The following is a 16,843-nucleotide window of genomic DNA, read 5'->3' on the forward strand; positions in this document are numbered from 1 at the left end:
AAGTGTGTCCGTTCTTGCTGCACTGATAGTGACACATGGCTAGCACCACTCCCAAAGGGGAGACATGGTCCTGCACTGCAGTGTATGGAGGAAAAGCAGTAAGCACTTTGTTGTGCCACCCAGGAAGGGACATTTCAGATTGGGAAGTGACACTGAGAAACGCAGAAACGTTGTCTAGGAAAGCTGAGAAACATCAGGAGGCAGAAAGCCCACAAAAGAGGGAAAGGACTGTCATAAAAGCTGATAACTCATTCAAGTAGCCAGACTCGGGAGAAGAACATTGAAGATATAAAGGACAGGGGGATGAGGAAGCATACATAATCTGAGAAGACTCTGAGTTGGAAAGGACCCACAAAGCTCATCAGAGGTATTCTGGTGAAGGAGGGACCCTGATCTCATGTTCCTAAGTTGAAATCTTCAAAGGTGAGTACCTTTTATAAATTGTACCTCTCTGAACAGTGGCAGCTTGATTTAGTCCAAAACCAGAGTGTTTAAGACTTGCATTCACCAGCTTTTAGTGCCAAGGTAAGTGCTACTCAGGCACATAAAACATCTGACACAGGCACACAAAATACAAAGACCAAACATGTTATTAACAATGTACTTCAGGAAGCCCAGGAAAACACTGTAAGAGGTCATGTGGGCTTGATTTCTCTATGTAGATAATGATCTCATGCAGTCATCTCCATTATTAAAATCTGACAAGTATTTTTGGTTTCTTTCTCCTATTGATATTCAAGAACCTTTTGCTTAGAAACTTAAATCACAGCCAAGCCACACACACATATTTACTCAAGGCAATATTTTTTTTTTTTTTGTTTAAATATGCCTTCTCACTTGATGTGCTTAATTCATTTACAGAGCACAATTACATTCTTCCTTAGCCTTTATTCTGCTAGAAGAGTTTAGTCCTGTATATTAGAGTGCCCTGTGCTAATCCCTGTAGCCACTCATTGCACCTGCTCCAGCTGAATCCATGTCTTCCAACATAGGTGACAAGTATTCAAAAGGCAATTCCAGGTGCAGGTTTATGAGCACAACAGCATCAGTATTTCCCTGCCACTCCTGAAAAATTCTTCTCCAGAACACTCTGGAATCACACTCCTCCTTTACTCAGCCACATTACACCACACTGTAGCTCAGAGCCAATTTATGATTAACCAATGCACTCAGAGCTTGCTCTGCCTCCTTTGCTTTCAGTGGATAACCATTTCCCGTATGAGCTGGGAGCTCATTATTAAGCCTCTAGGTTCATGACCTTGCACTCTTTCTCATCACTGCTATTCTGATTATCGGAGTTTTCCAGTTTTTCCTGTAAGAGTCCCACTCTCTGCTGTTTTGATAGTAATTCCCAGCTTCAAATCATCAGAAACAAAGAATGTGTCCTTCAAACAACTTTCCTGATCGTCATAACTTCACCCTCATTGCAATTATTTTCCAAGCCACTGCTGCCAATGGACTTGGAGGACAATGAAATCCAGCTTCTCCTGTGTGGCCTCTGTGAGTCTCACCTGTGCCCTGATGAATTGTGTAGATGCAATCACCTATTGACAAAGCTACATACAGGCTGAGGAGCTGCAGCCTTTCTGAACAAAAGCTCGGGGTTACAGCCCTCACTCTATTCCATGACTGGCTTGCTTTGAAGGCTAAAATCACAGAGTTCCATTGCAATAAACACTGTGCATGGGTATCAAGAAAAGAACTTGCCCCTGAAAAGAGCTTGCATCTATTATGCATCTATCCAAAACCCCTGTAAAACCCCCAACAAAAAAGCCTCCACAGGATAATGAGCTATTGTATCCACAGCAGTGGAAACATAAGAGCCTGAATGATCTACTCTCAATTGTGGACAATGGAAACGCGCTGAATCACTAAAACCGGACTTGCAATAGGCAAAATGCAGCCTTGTCACTAAGACAAACTGCTAATAGCAACAATGAGGCTTGGAACAGCTTGTATGGAGCCAAAGTGGCTCTCACACTTCAGCTGAAGTTCATCCAAAGTTGAATGGGAGGTCTCCAGATGGTCACTGCAACTGGAATTGGAAGGAAAGACCATCACATTACTTTCGTAGTACACAAAGTGTAGAATTTTGTGTAGTGGTGAAAACTAATACTTACTCCCAGAGGAGTGGACAGATTAAGCCACAAAGGAAAATGGCATCACTTACACAGGGAAGATGATACTACTTTAAAAGAATCTTGTAACCCTATAACTTTGACAGAAAAGCCAACAGGAAATCACAATTGTGTCACAAAGTTTGTGCTGTGCTTTTTTCATGCAGCATGTAAAGCCATGTAATTTCTTTTATAGAAGTAAACATCTAACTTCACATTATTTAAACAGACAAGCAACAAAATCCTCAATTGCAGCCCCAGTCAGAAATGTGACAGGCAGAGGGATGTCCATATTGTTGAACTGAGCTGTAAGCTACTCTTCATCCCAGGTTTTACATTTAGGGTTGTATTTCTGACTGTCCCCTGTGCTTCACAACCACATGGACAATGTGGACTTTGCCAATACAGCCTGGCTCAGGGAGAGCACAAAATACCTCAAAAGGCCCTTCAGAAAGAGGCATCATCTCTGAGCCAATCTGCCAGTTCCCACAGATACCAGCCTGCCTGCTTGCAGACAAGGGCAGGTGGGAAGGTGCTGGACTCCACCTGCCTGGTTACACAAGTCAAAGAACATATTTAGGAGGCAAAACTGTCTCTGAGAGGACTGCCCAGTACACCAGGGTAAAGGATATTTGAGGATATCTGAGGGCAGCCCTGATGCCTCTCCAGAAGTGCTGGCTTCCAAAGACTCAGGGAGAAATTTGTGATTCATTTCCCATCCCATTCTTGTATCTTAAATCAATCACAAGGTTCCCAGAGCACCACAGCAGCATGTACATGGAGAGTGTGAGGAACTTATAAAGGCCCCAAGGGCTGTGTGAAACACTGACTGTGCAATCAGAGAGATAACAGATCCCAAGGCCTGCCATGGAGAATATGCCTAAACATTATCAGGGTGGAAGAAAAACCCAGCTCTGCTCATGCCTCTTTGATTTGGGACTTAAAGCATCCATCTGACAGAATCACTTACAAAGCCAAAAAAACTGTGTTGTAGCCAACAGTGCTGCACATCTTTGCCACATCTCACCTGAGGGTAGCCCAGCAGGACCACAGCACATCCTGGCAAGAGAGACTCCCTCACAGAACAAGCAAAGAGTTGTCCTAATCTTCAGCCAAAGGGAGAGGAACTTACACCTCCCAGTATCTCTCCTGGGGGAGGAACTTGGTGAAACACACTTATCTTAAATTAAACTACTCTTTGTTTTGTCCCCAGAACATATACTGAGACACTGCGGGTGCCAAGTGTATTTCTCCCACACAACGTGTTTTTCTCTAAAACCAAATTTGCCTGTTTGAGTACATGCCATGGGAGGGAGGAATGGTGGTGAGGAATTTGTAGCATGTCTTAAAAGATGAGGGGAGACAAATGGAATACCAAAGGAGGAAACAGTTTTTGCAAGCAAGTCAGCAAAATATTCTAATGCATTTGGCTCTTCAAGCACAGTTACTTTTACAAACAGCCTGATGAAGGGGAGGTGTGTTGCTCCAATTCCATTGCCTCAGGAAGAGCAAACTGGAACACTGAAGGATTAGGACTGCATCTAACATACAGTGAACCTGGTGAAAAACAGACTTCAGAAGAACCTGCACTGAACTAGCAACATAACTGAAACTAAAGAAGATGTAATTATTTCCATTTCTTCTTTAAAAGTGAGACCCTAAGACAAGCTATGGTATAGAGGAACTTTAGGTAACTACAGCTTCTCTCTGTACAGCCTTGCTACTTTACATGTAGAGCATTTCTGACTCCTGCTCTTCCTTGGCACTTCATTTGTTTCATTCAAACCCAAGATTTCCTAATGAAGTTGGCCAACAAATATGGAATTCATTGATAGACTTGAGATGAGGGAGAAAACCTTTCAGAACTCATTCTGCTTGCTGTAAAGGGACTGGTCATGCTGTTATCAAGAAGAGACATCAGTGAATTTAGCAGTGGGTACTCTTCCCTATAGACTTGTCCTAAATTTCCTTCTCCTTGTATTCTTTACTGTGAAAGCACAGACATTTCCTAAACCACTGGCAAACTCACTAAATAAACATCACATTTCCATGCAGTCTAGCATTACCAGAGTGAGTGTGCTATTGAATTAACACCTTAAAGCATTCTTCAATCTTCAATCTTATTAAATACATGGGAATTTAGCTTATCTCATGCTCCAGTTCTTACAGACAGAAATTGCTGCCATTGCCTTAAGTATCAGCACAATGGATGGGAGGGGGACAAGAGGACTAAATACCACTTCATTATTCTATTGATCTATTCAATTTTTAAGTCTTTTTTTTTCTAGGACCTGCTGCAAGCACTAACCTTTTCCAATAATTATCCCTACAGAACACTGGCAAGAAACAGTTCTGAAAAACTATGAACTCTCCAAGGATGAAACCTGAAAATGAGTTTTATTATTTGTGAATAGACCTTGGATATATCTAAGTGTTTCTATAAGGCTAACATTGTTAAGTCCCTACCCACATGCCACTTTCAAAATACTTTGATATATTTATATTATATTTGAAATATATTCTGGTGTGTTTTTCTATTTTCAATATATTAGTCTTTACTGATAGCTGGAAAGGTCTGGTTTTCTCTGCTTAACTGAGGAACTGACCAACTGCACAGCGACACTGAAGACATAATTTTCAAACTGATCCTTTTCAGAAGTGACTTAGCTCTCTACTCATGTCACTACTTCAGGCCTCAGAGTGGAGGTTGCCTTTCAGGAATTTGATGAAACCTTACAAGGAAAAGGCCATTACTCAGAGAGTGCACTTGAAGTAAATAATTTTTATTACTATTCTGCTTTACTTATGTTAGTGTGCTATACTGCTTTTGTATCACTCCCCATTTCTACAAAAGCGTCAAATACCATCCAAGAAAAAAAAAAAGTTCTACAACTCTAAATATAGTGGCAACATTATAATATATATCAGCCACCTCTTATTAACAACATTACAAACCTCTCAAGTTTGATAGGAAAATGTTTTCCATTAATCTGTTGACAGTCATTACACTGTTTACAAATTGCTATTGTCCAGTCCCCCCATCATGGTTTCTGCATTTTCCTGTGACTAAGATCCAACAGGCTTATGGCTGGGAGTGCCCCCTGAGATCCTAAGGGCTCTGAGATGTAGCTTCCTCCCCTCCTTCCTCAGAGCTTCCCTGCTGGCCACAGCAACACTCACCCCAAGAACCTCTCAGCCTGCTGCATTTCCTGCAGGGAAGTTGCACATTTTCAAATGTTCAGTTGCAATTTAGCAGGCTCCCATTTTATTACCAGAGGATAAGATATACAGTCACATGAAATAGCTATGATGTCTCTTGTTTTGTATCTATAAATATCTCTAAGTCCTTTCTCTGCTGTTTGTGACAAAGACTTTGTTTTGCCAAAAGCATCAGTAGGTGACCAGGAGCACAGCTGAGCTGAGAAGGGAAGGTGGATTTTTATTCTTAGAAAAGCCTAGACCTTAAGTGTTTAATATCTTACCTTATTCCATATAATTAATATCTTATCCTATGGAAAGAGGTGTATCAGCTTTTCCAGCTAGAAATTTATGTCCTGTATTTGTTACTCTCAGATTCCCCATTCATGTTTTATATTCACAGAGGAGAGGAGGATTATTGTTTTAACAGTTCCCTTTCAGCCAGAATGTTGTTGTTTTTCTTGAAATGAATGTACCCTTATTTTTTCCAAGTTATGGCTTATTAGGCAGCCTGGAAAATATTCTTAGACATTTTACAGTTACAAATTACATTTTTTTCCTCCTAATGACTTCATTCAAAACTGTTTTCCATTTTGTGAAATTTTATCAGCTAAAACTACTAATTTGCATTTTTTTTTCCTTGAATAAATATAATTGAGTTACGAACATTTTTGTTTATTGTATCACTAATTTTTACTACTGTGTTTCCTCTCCTCTGCTGAGGCAAAATCTTGATATCTGGAGCAATTATCTTTAAGAAACAAAATTAAGAATGTTATTTAGTGATTCTGAAGATGTTTCAGTGCTGGCAGCATGAGACTGCCAGCATATGGCATTTGGATTAATGTCTCCCACAAAACCCACAATCTTCCTTTTCCTCCTATAAATTATAGACACTAACTGAAAGAGCCAGTCACCTGTTCCTCATACAAAGTAGGGGTTTTTTTCTCACACAGAGAGAAACTCCTACTCCCTTTTGCACTTTTCAGAGTGGGGAATCAGTCCATGAGATAATTTCTTTGTAATTTGTCTCTAGTAAAATATTCATGTCATTTTGTTATTTTTGGTCATAGTGTGCTGTTTCTATTCCCTTTCTGTCCACCAGAACTTTTTTAAGATACTTTTACCTGGGATTTAAAAATTTCAATCACCAGAAAATTGCCATCAAGTTCCAGCAATGCCATCTCTATTGAATTTACATTCATAAATGAGTAATTCCAGTTTCTCTGTTTATTATCTAGGACCCTTACATTGGCTCAAGCAGCCAAATTATTTCCCCTCTTGTCCTTGGGCAAGTAAGTTGGTTTTATTCACCATGGCATGGCTTGGAGTTAAATGGGTGCTCATTTGCTTCCAGGCAGTCCCTTTCTCTCAGAAATAGAACCTGCAGAGTTTTCCCAGCCTGCTCAGAGCCTGCCTGCTCACCAGAAACCCTCCATGAAGAGGAACCTTCCTTCTGCCCTGCAACCAAAGGCAGGAGACATTAAACAAATTTATGCCTGCTGCCTTTCTTCAGCATGGTTTCTGACATTACTCTGGTTAATACTTGACCATGAGCTGCTTTGCCTACCTCTCCTGCCTTTAAAAAATCCCAAATCTTGCTCTGTGAGTAGTTTTTGCACTTAAGAGGAAGGTAGAAAGAAATGAACCTTTAAAGCAAAGCCAATTTTTGTGTGTATCCATATCCTTACATTCTTTTATAGGAAATGTTACATTAAAAATTTTAAAGGGCAGTTAAAGGTTGAAGTTGTTTTATTCCACATAAACTCAGGCATTAATGATGCAGTCCTGTCTTTGATTTCTAGTATGATCCTGAATTTCTGCAGGATGTCATTCTGCATAAATAATCAAAACCACAGAAGCTCATTCCTGAAATCAGTACTGTGTCTTACCAGAGATGCATTGCACACCAAACAAGAATGGATTTAGCACTCTCCTGTCAATGCCTTGTAACACAGTACTTTTACAGGATGTGCCTTAAAACAGGACCAATTATTCTTACAGTCTGCAATACAAATCATAGTGTAATTAGTCCTTAACAGCAATAATGGAATAAAGTGAGAAAAATAGTGAAATAAAAAGAGACAAACCCCAATTTATCTTAAGTAATTGCATTTCCACCTATTTATTTAAAATCTGCCACTTTCAAATTTTGTCATCTTGCCAATGCAGCAGCACAATGTTCTGCTGCTATCCCTTTATGTATCCTTGTAGGATAAAAACCTCAGCTGCAGTATTCCCTTGCTCTCAGAACAGAAATGATTCCTTCCTAATCTAAATCTCCTAATGGTTCAGCATTTTGTGCTAAGAGATCTTCCATCTCCCTGTGAGATCAAATAAGCAACTTTTCAGTTGACTGTCCTAAAAGAACTATTGCCTGTACAGCCACTTTAAAAGCCAAGACTTTTTTCCTCACACATCTGAAGCATTCTCTTGCTTAGGAGATGTTTTTTGCATTCTTCTTAGTCAGTTTGCTTAGCCCAATACAAACCCTGCAGTTAATGACCCCCTTGTTATTTCAAGTGCATAGAGAAACTAGATTCAATTAAAAGTCAATACCACTGCAAGGCTATTGTAGTTCTAAAATATTTCCTTGCCAGTCTTTTGGAAGAAAGTAAAAGAAATAAATTTTTTAGAAGTCTAGAAAATAGCCCCTGAGAACAAAGGTACAGTGTGCCTTAACAAGCATGGTTGAATGGCATCCAGCATTTTAGTCTTTCATCATTGCTCCATGGAGTTCAGTATTCCCCCCATCCCCCCAAATTCAAGGGCTTGCTTTGGATTTTGGATCCACGTCTCCAGATCGACGCCTATGAAAACATGAAACATGCACAAATCACTACAGCGTTAATTCCCAAATTTGGCAGCCAGACTAAATCAATGGTGTTTGCAAAGCATAAATCATCACACACAATTCAGTGGGCTCCTTGATCACCAAACTACAGACAACCGGTTGGATAATGAGGGTTTTTTCAGCTGTTTCACAAATAATTGTGCTACTTAAACATATTCCTCTCTGAATGCCAGAAACATTCTAGCCAGTGGTCAAAACCTTCCAGGTTCATCCCTTGTAATTCCTATGGCACACTGATGAACTGGCAATACATTCTGGACATTCTAGGTAGCATGAAATCCAGGCACTGCATAAAACACTGAATATACAAGAATCATCAGAAAAACAAATGAATGGATATGTTATCCACAACTGTGTGAAACTCATCAATTTTCAGAGTGACTGCTTGGACTTTCAAGCCTGCCCTGACCTCATGTGATTGCAGCCAGGATCATTGATCCCGGTTATCATCTAGCCTCCAGGTGTACATGCCTTGTGGAACTTGACTGGTCAGCAAAAGGAATTACCAGTTTTACAGTGCAATGGAAAAGCTTATGTTTTTTCTGCTCTGCAGAAAATTTGGACTTGTTTGCAAAGTCGTGTTTTGGCAAGATAAACATTGCTCTAAATCCTGGTTTAAAGCTGAACTGAGCTGGGAAGAGTTCAGTTGATTTAGTTAAAGTGGTTTACTTTGGATTTTTCTGCTTGTGGGGTTTTTTTAAATACAACAACCTACTGCAGGGCTTGTTACCTGCGTATTTCCTTTTCCACCTGGGAACAGCTGTGCTACTACAGCACATCTATGGTGTTGTAGTGACCATGTCTGTACCTGTGGTTGTGTAAGGAACAGTCTGGGAAAAGGCCCAAGTACCTGAAACCTTCTCTATTTATTTTCCAGTACACTGGTTGCTGTAACAAGGGTACTGCTTTTCTTTACAAACCTTGCTTTCTTTATACTGTACCCACTTTAATGAGCTTGTACCACTTTATCTACCTGACAGGTCATAGCAGAATAAGCTGGGCTCTGTAGGCACATCCTAAGGAGCATGAAAGGTGAAACTAGAACAAGTTCCTGCACTTTGGATCTGCATTTTAAGCAACAGTTACTCCCTTCCTCCTCCACAGCCAGCTCAAAGACAGAGCAGTTTCTTTCCTAAAGCTTTCAATGATTCCCAAAGAGCCTTGCCCACATCCTTTACCAGTTACCAGGAACTGCTCATGTGAGGAAACCTGCTGGCACAAGCAGTGAGTGTGCAATCAGTTCCCAGCAGCCTCCATGGATGCTGTTCCCAAACTGGAATCATGGTTACTGGGAATTAATTAAAGAGCTCTTGACTTAGCAAGCAGCATGCACACTGTAAGGAAGTATTTTCTCTGAATCTGACTCCAAATTCCCTGGGCCCACTCAGCTCCATATTCAGAGCTGCAGCCCTGCACTCTTCTTCCAGCACCACCCTGGCAGCAGCACTTTGCCACAGCTCCTCTCTGCCCCCCTGCAGCATCACTGAGCCCCACATCCTTTGCCAGGGGAGCAGACACACCAGCCTGGGCCTCCTCATCTCATCCTCCCACAAGTGACCAGTTGTGCAAGCATTTTGCCCTTCCAGATCAAATAACCTGACTCAGGGTGTCTCACATGATGGGACACAGGGAAACTGAGAAGTCTGAATTGTCGTGGTTTCACCTTTCTGAAATGAAGCATCTGAACCAACAACATTTCTATGTTTTTGGAGCCTGGGGACTGCATTTCTTGATCATTCCTCTGTAAAAGAATGCAGTAGAACACTTCTCAGAAACAAATGGAGAGCCAAAGAGACTGATACCAAACCTGAAATACTAGTATTGAGTGCATACATGTATGTTTTGGCTGAAGGAGCAGAAGGAGATGGTCTAACAGAAAATACCATGCAGATACCTCCTTATTAGCTCCAGACTACAGTCCCAAAGCCACACTGATGTGTAAAAGATTCCATCTCACCAGCAAATGAAAAAACATCCCTAAATGCCCATGGCATGCTGCAAGCTAAGCAAAACTGAGCTGCTGACTTCGTGAACGTCTGCTCAACATGATGTAATTATCATATCATTTTGCAGTGCACCATCAAGAATTTGAGCAGGAAGAGCTTTGCCTTCTCTGCTGTGTGACTTCAAAGCCAGCAAAGTAAATTGTTCACCTTCTCCAAGCAGCACTGCCACTGTGAGTGTTAAAGTGACAGTGACTAAAGAAATCAATGCTTATTTATTCTTAAATCAATATCCCACATTTACTTGGATTCATGGAAGAAATAAAACTTGTCTTCCTGCAATTCACCCAACAGAAAAATGTAAGTATACTTGAAACATTTTTCAGAGTATAAAACTGAAATATGCTTCCTTGCCTCCTCTGATTCTTTTCTCTGCTATAAACTAGAGAATCAGAATATCATTACTATGATCATGGTGTTTTTATCCAGGATGGGAGGTAAAGTCCCTCACTCTCATCGACCTGCTGTACTGCTGACATTCTTGATACCTGAGCAGTTGTGATGAGGTGACAATTTTAGAACAGCAGCTGGCTGTTTATATCTCTTGAACATGCAATTTCTGAGAGAAAATTATATATCTTCTGAAAGTCCAGAAGGGCAAATTAAGCCAAGCCTTGTTCTGAATGAATTTCAAAGAAGATCTTCTGCAGTTCCCAGTACTGTCTTTCCATCCCAGTCTCAAGGATAAAAGATGAAATGAGATGTGGCTGCTATTTAGGAGCACCAGCAGCTGCTTTTCTTACTGGCCCCCAACAGCCAGAGAGGGCACAAGCTCCCGCAGAGAGCCCATCTCCCCCAGGAGCTGCAGTGCTGCCAATGTCACCTTAGCCCTTGTTTTTTTTTCCAGATCATTAACTGTTAAACAGGGAGAGAAAGCAGAAGTGAGTCCTGCTGCCCTGAGAACAGCACAACGTCAGAAGGGAAGGCTACATTTCATCAATCCTCTGCTAAAGCAAGTGCAGCGTATACCTTTGCCAAAAATAAGCAAGAAGAGGGGTGGAAGTAAAAATAAACATCCCTAAAGCTCTTTGACTTTCTTCTGGCAAAATGTGCCTGTGTAAAAGAGGCTTTGGCAGCAAGTCCCCAGAGCCTGACTGGGCCCTGCTGTGACCAGCTGCTGTGTGCCAGCAGTGCCAGGCAGTGGGACTGGGGTGATGGAAGGGATAGGTGCTGCCAGAGAAAGCCTGAAGGCAGGCATGGGCAGCACAGCAGGCTGGCTTGGGCAGGAGCTGCCTCCAGCTCCACAACTCGCATGGACTGCATCAAAGCCTCCAGGTCCCTTTGCCATTTCACCTTCACCACAAAATCTGATTTTCCACCTTCTTGAAACCCTCTCAGGAACATGGGGGTTTCCCTGCTGTAGTGGATGGCTGTCTCTCTCCACATCTCCCTATTTTCAGTGCAAAACAGTTTCTAATTTTGTGTCCTGAGTGGGAATTTCCAGCTGTAACCTGGCTGCACTTTCAGTGCGGCAAGCAAGCGGGCTGACTCGCAGCCACATGATTTGCTCTTGACATTGAACTGTTTGTTCTTTTCACACCCTGGCCACTTCTACTGTTCCTAAGCATCAGCCATAAAACGTAAGAGCTAGAAAATGCTGCCTACAAAGAGCTACAGAGCAGCTTGGCTAGGACTCTTCAACAAGAGCCTTTTCCACGCTGCAAGTCTTTGTTTCTGAGGGTCTCCCAAACACACTGTGCTGTTGTATTCTGGTCACACAGCTCACTGAGATGGGTAAATGTCCTCTGTACTGCACCCACTGCCCTTCCTTCAGGTACCAGCAGCCTCTGATGCAAATGTATGGAATCAAAAAATGGTTAAACCAGGGGCATTCCCAGCTCTCAGTGCTATATGATCTGAAGGAAGTCCAATTAGGATTTTAGAAAGTTCTAGGCAGACTTTTCATCAGTTCCCTTTGATTTTAAGGATATCAGAGAATACAGGATGAGGTGCAGAGGAACAGAGCAGGAGAAGCTGGATTTTGCCATCTGCTTTAGTAAAGCCTTATTCCTTCTCTTATTCTGCAGCCAGACCTGGGTTAATGCTGAGGTGACAGTGCCACCTCAGCTCCACCCCTTCCCTGAACCAGGGTGATGTGTCCTCCTGGAGGCACCAGGAGCAAGCAGCCCCTGTACTCTCCTTGGCGAACACAGCAATCACAAGGAGCTATCCGGACACTGCAAATAAATTCTTTGGAAGTTTTATTTCCTTTTGGATTGGGCAAGTGTCAGAAATTGCTTCCTGAAATGACTGAGATACAACTCTTCTGGCACTATTCCAGGCTTAAATAAAGATGAGTTATAACACCGAGCATTGCAAAAAGCATCAAGAAAAATGCTGATCAGGAAGTTTTGTGTAACTTCTTGGCAAAACTTGAGAAGGGAAGGATAGTTTAATCTTCATGGATTTATGGTTTCCTATAAGAAGGGGAAAGGCTTGACATGGCTGTGGTTCAAATAACTAATTTTTAGTGAATTCATTCTGCAACCTGTATTTCATCTGATTGATCCCTATACATCCATCTTGAGTCCTTCAGACAGTTTGTCCTCCCAGACAGTGCCAGATTCCAGTATGTACATCCAGAAAGGAGAGAAGATACAATACAAATCCAAACTGAATTGAATTTCTGCTTCAGAGTAGCTTCCCATTAAAACCATACCAGTAGCATTTGTGGAAGTCCTCGAGTTATCTGCTCTAGAGCCTGCTGCCAGTCAAGAACAACCTCTTCCTTTTCTTCTTTAAGCATTCTCCAGCCAGCATTATAAGTCCTACATATGTAATGTTGTGCAACATGCTTATTTTGTTATTACTTTTGAGCCACTGGTTAAAAGAACCAGACTGGTTGATCAATAAATTCTTGAACATCTGTAATATATTTTTTAACTTTTCTATTAATATGCATATATTCTCATCACAAAATTCATTCCTACGTTCAGTTAGAGATTAAATAAGTAATTACACACCAAATTTTATATCTCCATTTGTAAATCAAGAAGTGAACTTTTGTTCATTCTCACTTACCCTGATTTTCTCAAAGAGATTGTTCTTTTTCTGACTTTGCAAGCTAGCTATTATTTTAAGTAGTGTTATTGAGAATCAACTTACATTGTAAAGGAACAAAGACGATCTTGCAGGCACCACTGATTAAATGCAACATAAATTGCACCAAGCACTGAAAAAAAGTCAAAAGAATATCAAGATACCATTGTTTAAAACAGTACAAAGCAATCTCAAAACCTTTAGCAAACACACAGAAAGCAGGTGTGTTAGGTGTGTTTCCTGCAGACAAAGAAGGCTGCTAGGTACGACATGAGAGGACTACAGGCCACTCAGCCTAATTTCAAGATCTGAAGTGCCCAGCAAACAACAATATAACCATGATCAGACAGAACACTCTCAGTGAAGCCAGATACCACCTGGTGAAATGTGGGTGAAGCAGTTTGTACTAATGAATATCATTGAAATGCTATGGAATATATTTTTAAATGTACACACTTGCCCTGGTTACCCCCTCTCTTTGCCATGCTCTTTCAAAGAGAGAAACAAATGCATCAAAACCTGACCCTGAGGCAGAAAGTCATGACTCTAAGAATGACATCTTTCCAAAGACAAGATAATTTCTGCCAGCCATGAGCACTTCTTTCCTTGAAATGAAAACCACACGAGGACAAGTTCCTTTAAAACGGGTATGCCACACAGCAGGTACCTCAGCAGCACACACATCTCTGGGGGTAGTTAAGTACCAGTTGAATTTATCTTGGTTAGTCCATCCCATCTCATATCCAGATGGTTTTAAAGGCTGGTTTCTAAATCTACTTTCCCTGGGAATAAGCCAGTGGTTACTGCCTGGTTTTTCTCAAGCCCTTGAGTGGCTTTGATGCCACGAGTGGGCTGGGGAGGAAAGCCCACATCTGGGGGTTTCCAAGCTCAGTCTGAAAGAGAGAGGAAAGCTTATCCATGAACAAAGCCCCAGACAAGAACCAACTCTGTGAGGTGCTTTGGCACCTGATTTAATAGTTGACTCATTGCTTGTGACACAGAAACCGCAGGGCTGTAACCAGATTTTTCAGGGATGTCTAGGAAATCTCATTCCTTTTTTGAAAAGGGCTAATGACCAGCTCCTTGGTGGGGGATAGGAGGAGCAGAGTGGGTGGTGAGGTGATGGGAAAGAAAGCAAAGCTAGAAGGATCCCGGGAAATAATTTACCAGCTCTCTTCCTGAGTTCAACTCAGTACACACATTTAATTACTGATACTTGTTGAATCAGTTTAAAGTCTAGAAACTTTGATGGAAAGCTTTTGTTGTTGCTCAAAGTTACTGTGAGGTAACTGTGGGGTCATATCCACCCCAGACACAACAAACTATTCATCCCCCTACAAAAATCTATTTCATTGACAAAGTTTAATTCAAGAGGGGTTTTAGGAAAATGTTTCTCAAGGTCAGGTACTTTTCTGGCAAGTGCAAGTTTTATATACTCAAATGTAATTATCTATTACTCAAAGTAACATTTACCCATTTTAGATTTCTTTAAAATCCATTTCTTAGACATGCAGTAGAAATTATTTTAAAGTTATAAATTACGATGGTACTGATTTTAAGTTTTCCACAGATTGCCTAAGTCAGTTTACTCAAGGGAAGTAGTCTTTCAGTATTACAGCAGTAGATATGAATGCAGTACCTGTAGATTTTAATAATCAAGAAAATAATTTTTACACATCAGAAAATTATAGAATTTCTAAAATCAGTACTCTCACAGCATGTAAACATATTCTCCTTGGTCTCTCAGTACAGAGCACTGCTCAGACAAACACGGTGTCCAACCCCCATCTGATCTGTAAGCTCTAGAAAACATAGAATTGCCTGAAGTTTACACTGTTTTCTCATGGAAAGTGGTTAAATTAACCTAACCTGTTTGTTTTGTGAAATCAGAAGAAAGTCAGGTATTCCAGAGGTAGAGCAGATATGGGCAATAATGTATTTGTGCATACTTACAACCAAAATATTAATCAACAGTTTTTTAATGGTCTAACATATTTATAGAAGCTCTCCCAATGCATCACAGTCAGGATGTGACTGTTTTAAGACTATCAGAACACATACTATATGCTGTTGAAGAGAAGCATTATGCAATCACTGAAAGAATCTCTTCTTAATAAACAAAGTTTAATTACTGAACCCTTAACTAATGGACAGAAATAAGTTACAGGAGCTGTAAAATACTTCCTGATCCTCCTCACTGTAAGCTATACATCTTTCTTACTATGATGTACCTGAATATTTCTATGTTTAAAGAGCTGACAGAATGATTTCCAAACTTTTTTTTTCAGATCTACAGAAAAACAAGCACGAAGTTTTGCTAAATCTACTTCAGGAGTTTGTTTATCCCCTGATTTTAAATGCCTGTGATCTAGAAGCCAAGCTAAAAAAAGTCTTGCTTCTTATTGTCTACAAACTCACAGGAAGATGGTGTTATCTAAACTATTAACTGTAGCAACTGCAAGCAGAAGTAGGTCAGGTTAAGCCCCAGTAACCTGTTTGTAGTGCATTTGTTACATTTTTGTATATTCATAATTCTGTTTAAATTAGGTGTTCAAAATATTCTTGTAAGATCACATTGTTTTTTTCTACCCACCTAACAATAAATGTTGGAAATATTCAGATATTTCCAAGGTTTTGAGGTACAGAGGTATCAGTAGCCACTGTCCTTAATTGTGTTCTAAATTGACACAGGATCATGTTATTCACCGAAAATGGAGTGCTCAATCTAAAATCTTAAGGTGCTTCAGAAATGAGTAGAAAATTACATTGAATTTGCCATCACAATAAAGATATTTATGTGAATGGCTGCAGAATATGATTCCTGTTTGCCACTTTTACAACAATTATTTTCATTGTTCTCTGCAAAAACCTGTTGAGTTTTTATTGTACAAGTTATATTACAATTTTTTTTTTCTTATCTATTCTCTTTCGCCTGCTCTTTTACATCTGACATTACACCATCAGTCAAATAAATATTTTCTGCATGTGCTGATATGCCCACACACCTAAACTGATCTGTGCAAAGTCATTCCTCCTCTCAGGAAGGTGAGAAAGAGCATTTCTTCCAAAACAAGCAAGAGCTGATATATACTGGGGGAAATCCTACCATGGTCCTGATCCATGGACACCAGTCAAACCAATAACACATTGATAGTATTTCAAATTCATCTTGCCATTCATCTTGCAAATTCATCTTGCAAATTCATCCAGCCATGGATGTACTCTATTTAGTTAATATTTAAGTAATGAAAAATAGAATTAAAGTCACTTCTAAATCCCAGAAGCTGGAGCAGTTAAGCATAATCACAGGTTCTAGTGTTTTACACAGGCTATAGGTATTTTAGAAATGAAAGTGAGTGTAAAGTGTATTTAAATGTGGAACTAATGGTGTTAAGATCCTTTCCAACGTAAACTCGTTTGATCAAATTGAAAACTTGCTGTCTCAACAAGTAGTGGGCACCCATCCTTCTGGCACTGTCTGTGACAGTGGACCTTTCTGGAGGAGTAAAATCCTTCCCTGTTGTTTACTCAGCTGGACTCTCCACCCTTCAAGCAAAGCCTCCTGATGACGCCCATGGAGCCTCCACTCCTGCTCTTCTGAAAGCATTCTGCTCCCCATGTCTTCTCTGAGT

Source organism: Erithacus rubecula (genome assembly GCF_903797595.1).
Source record: "Erithacus rubecula genome assembly, chromosome: 2".
NCBI lineage: Eukaryota > Metazoa > Chordata > Aves > Passeriformes > Muscicapidae > Erithacus > Erithacus rubecula.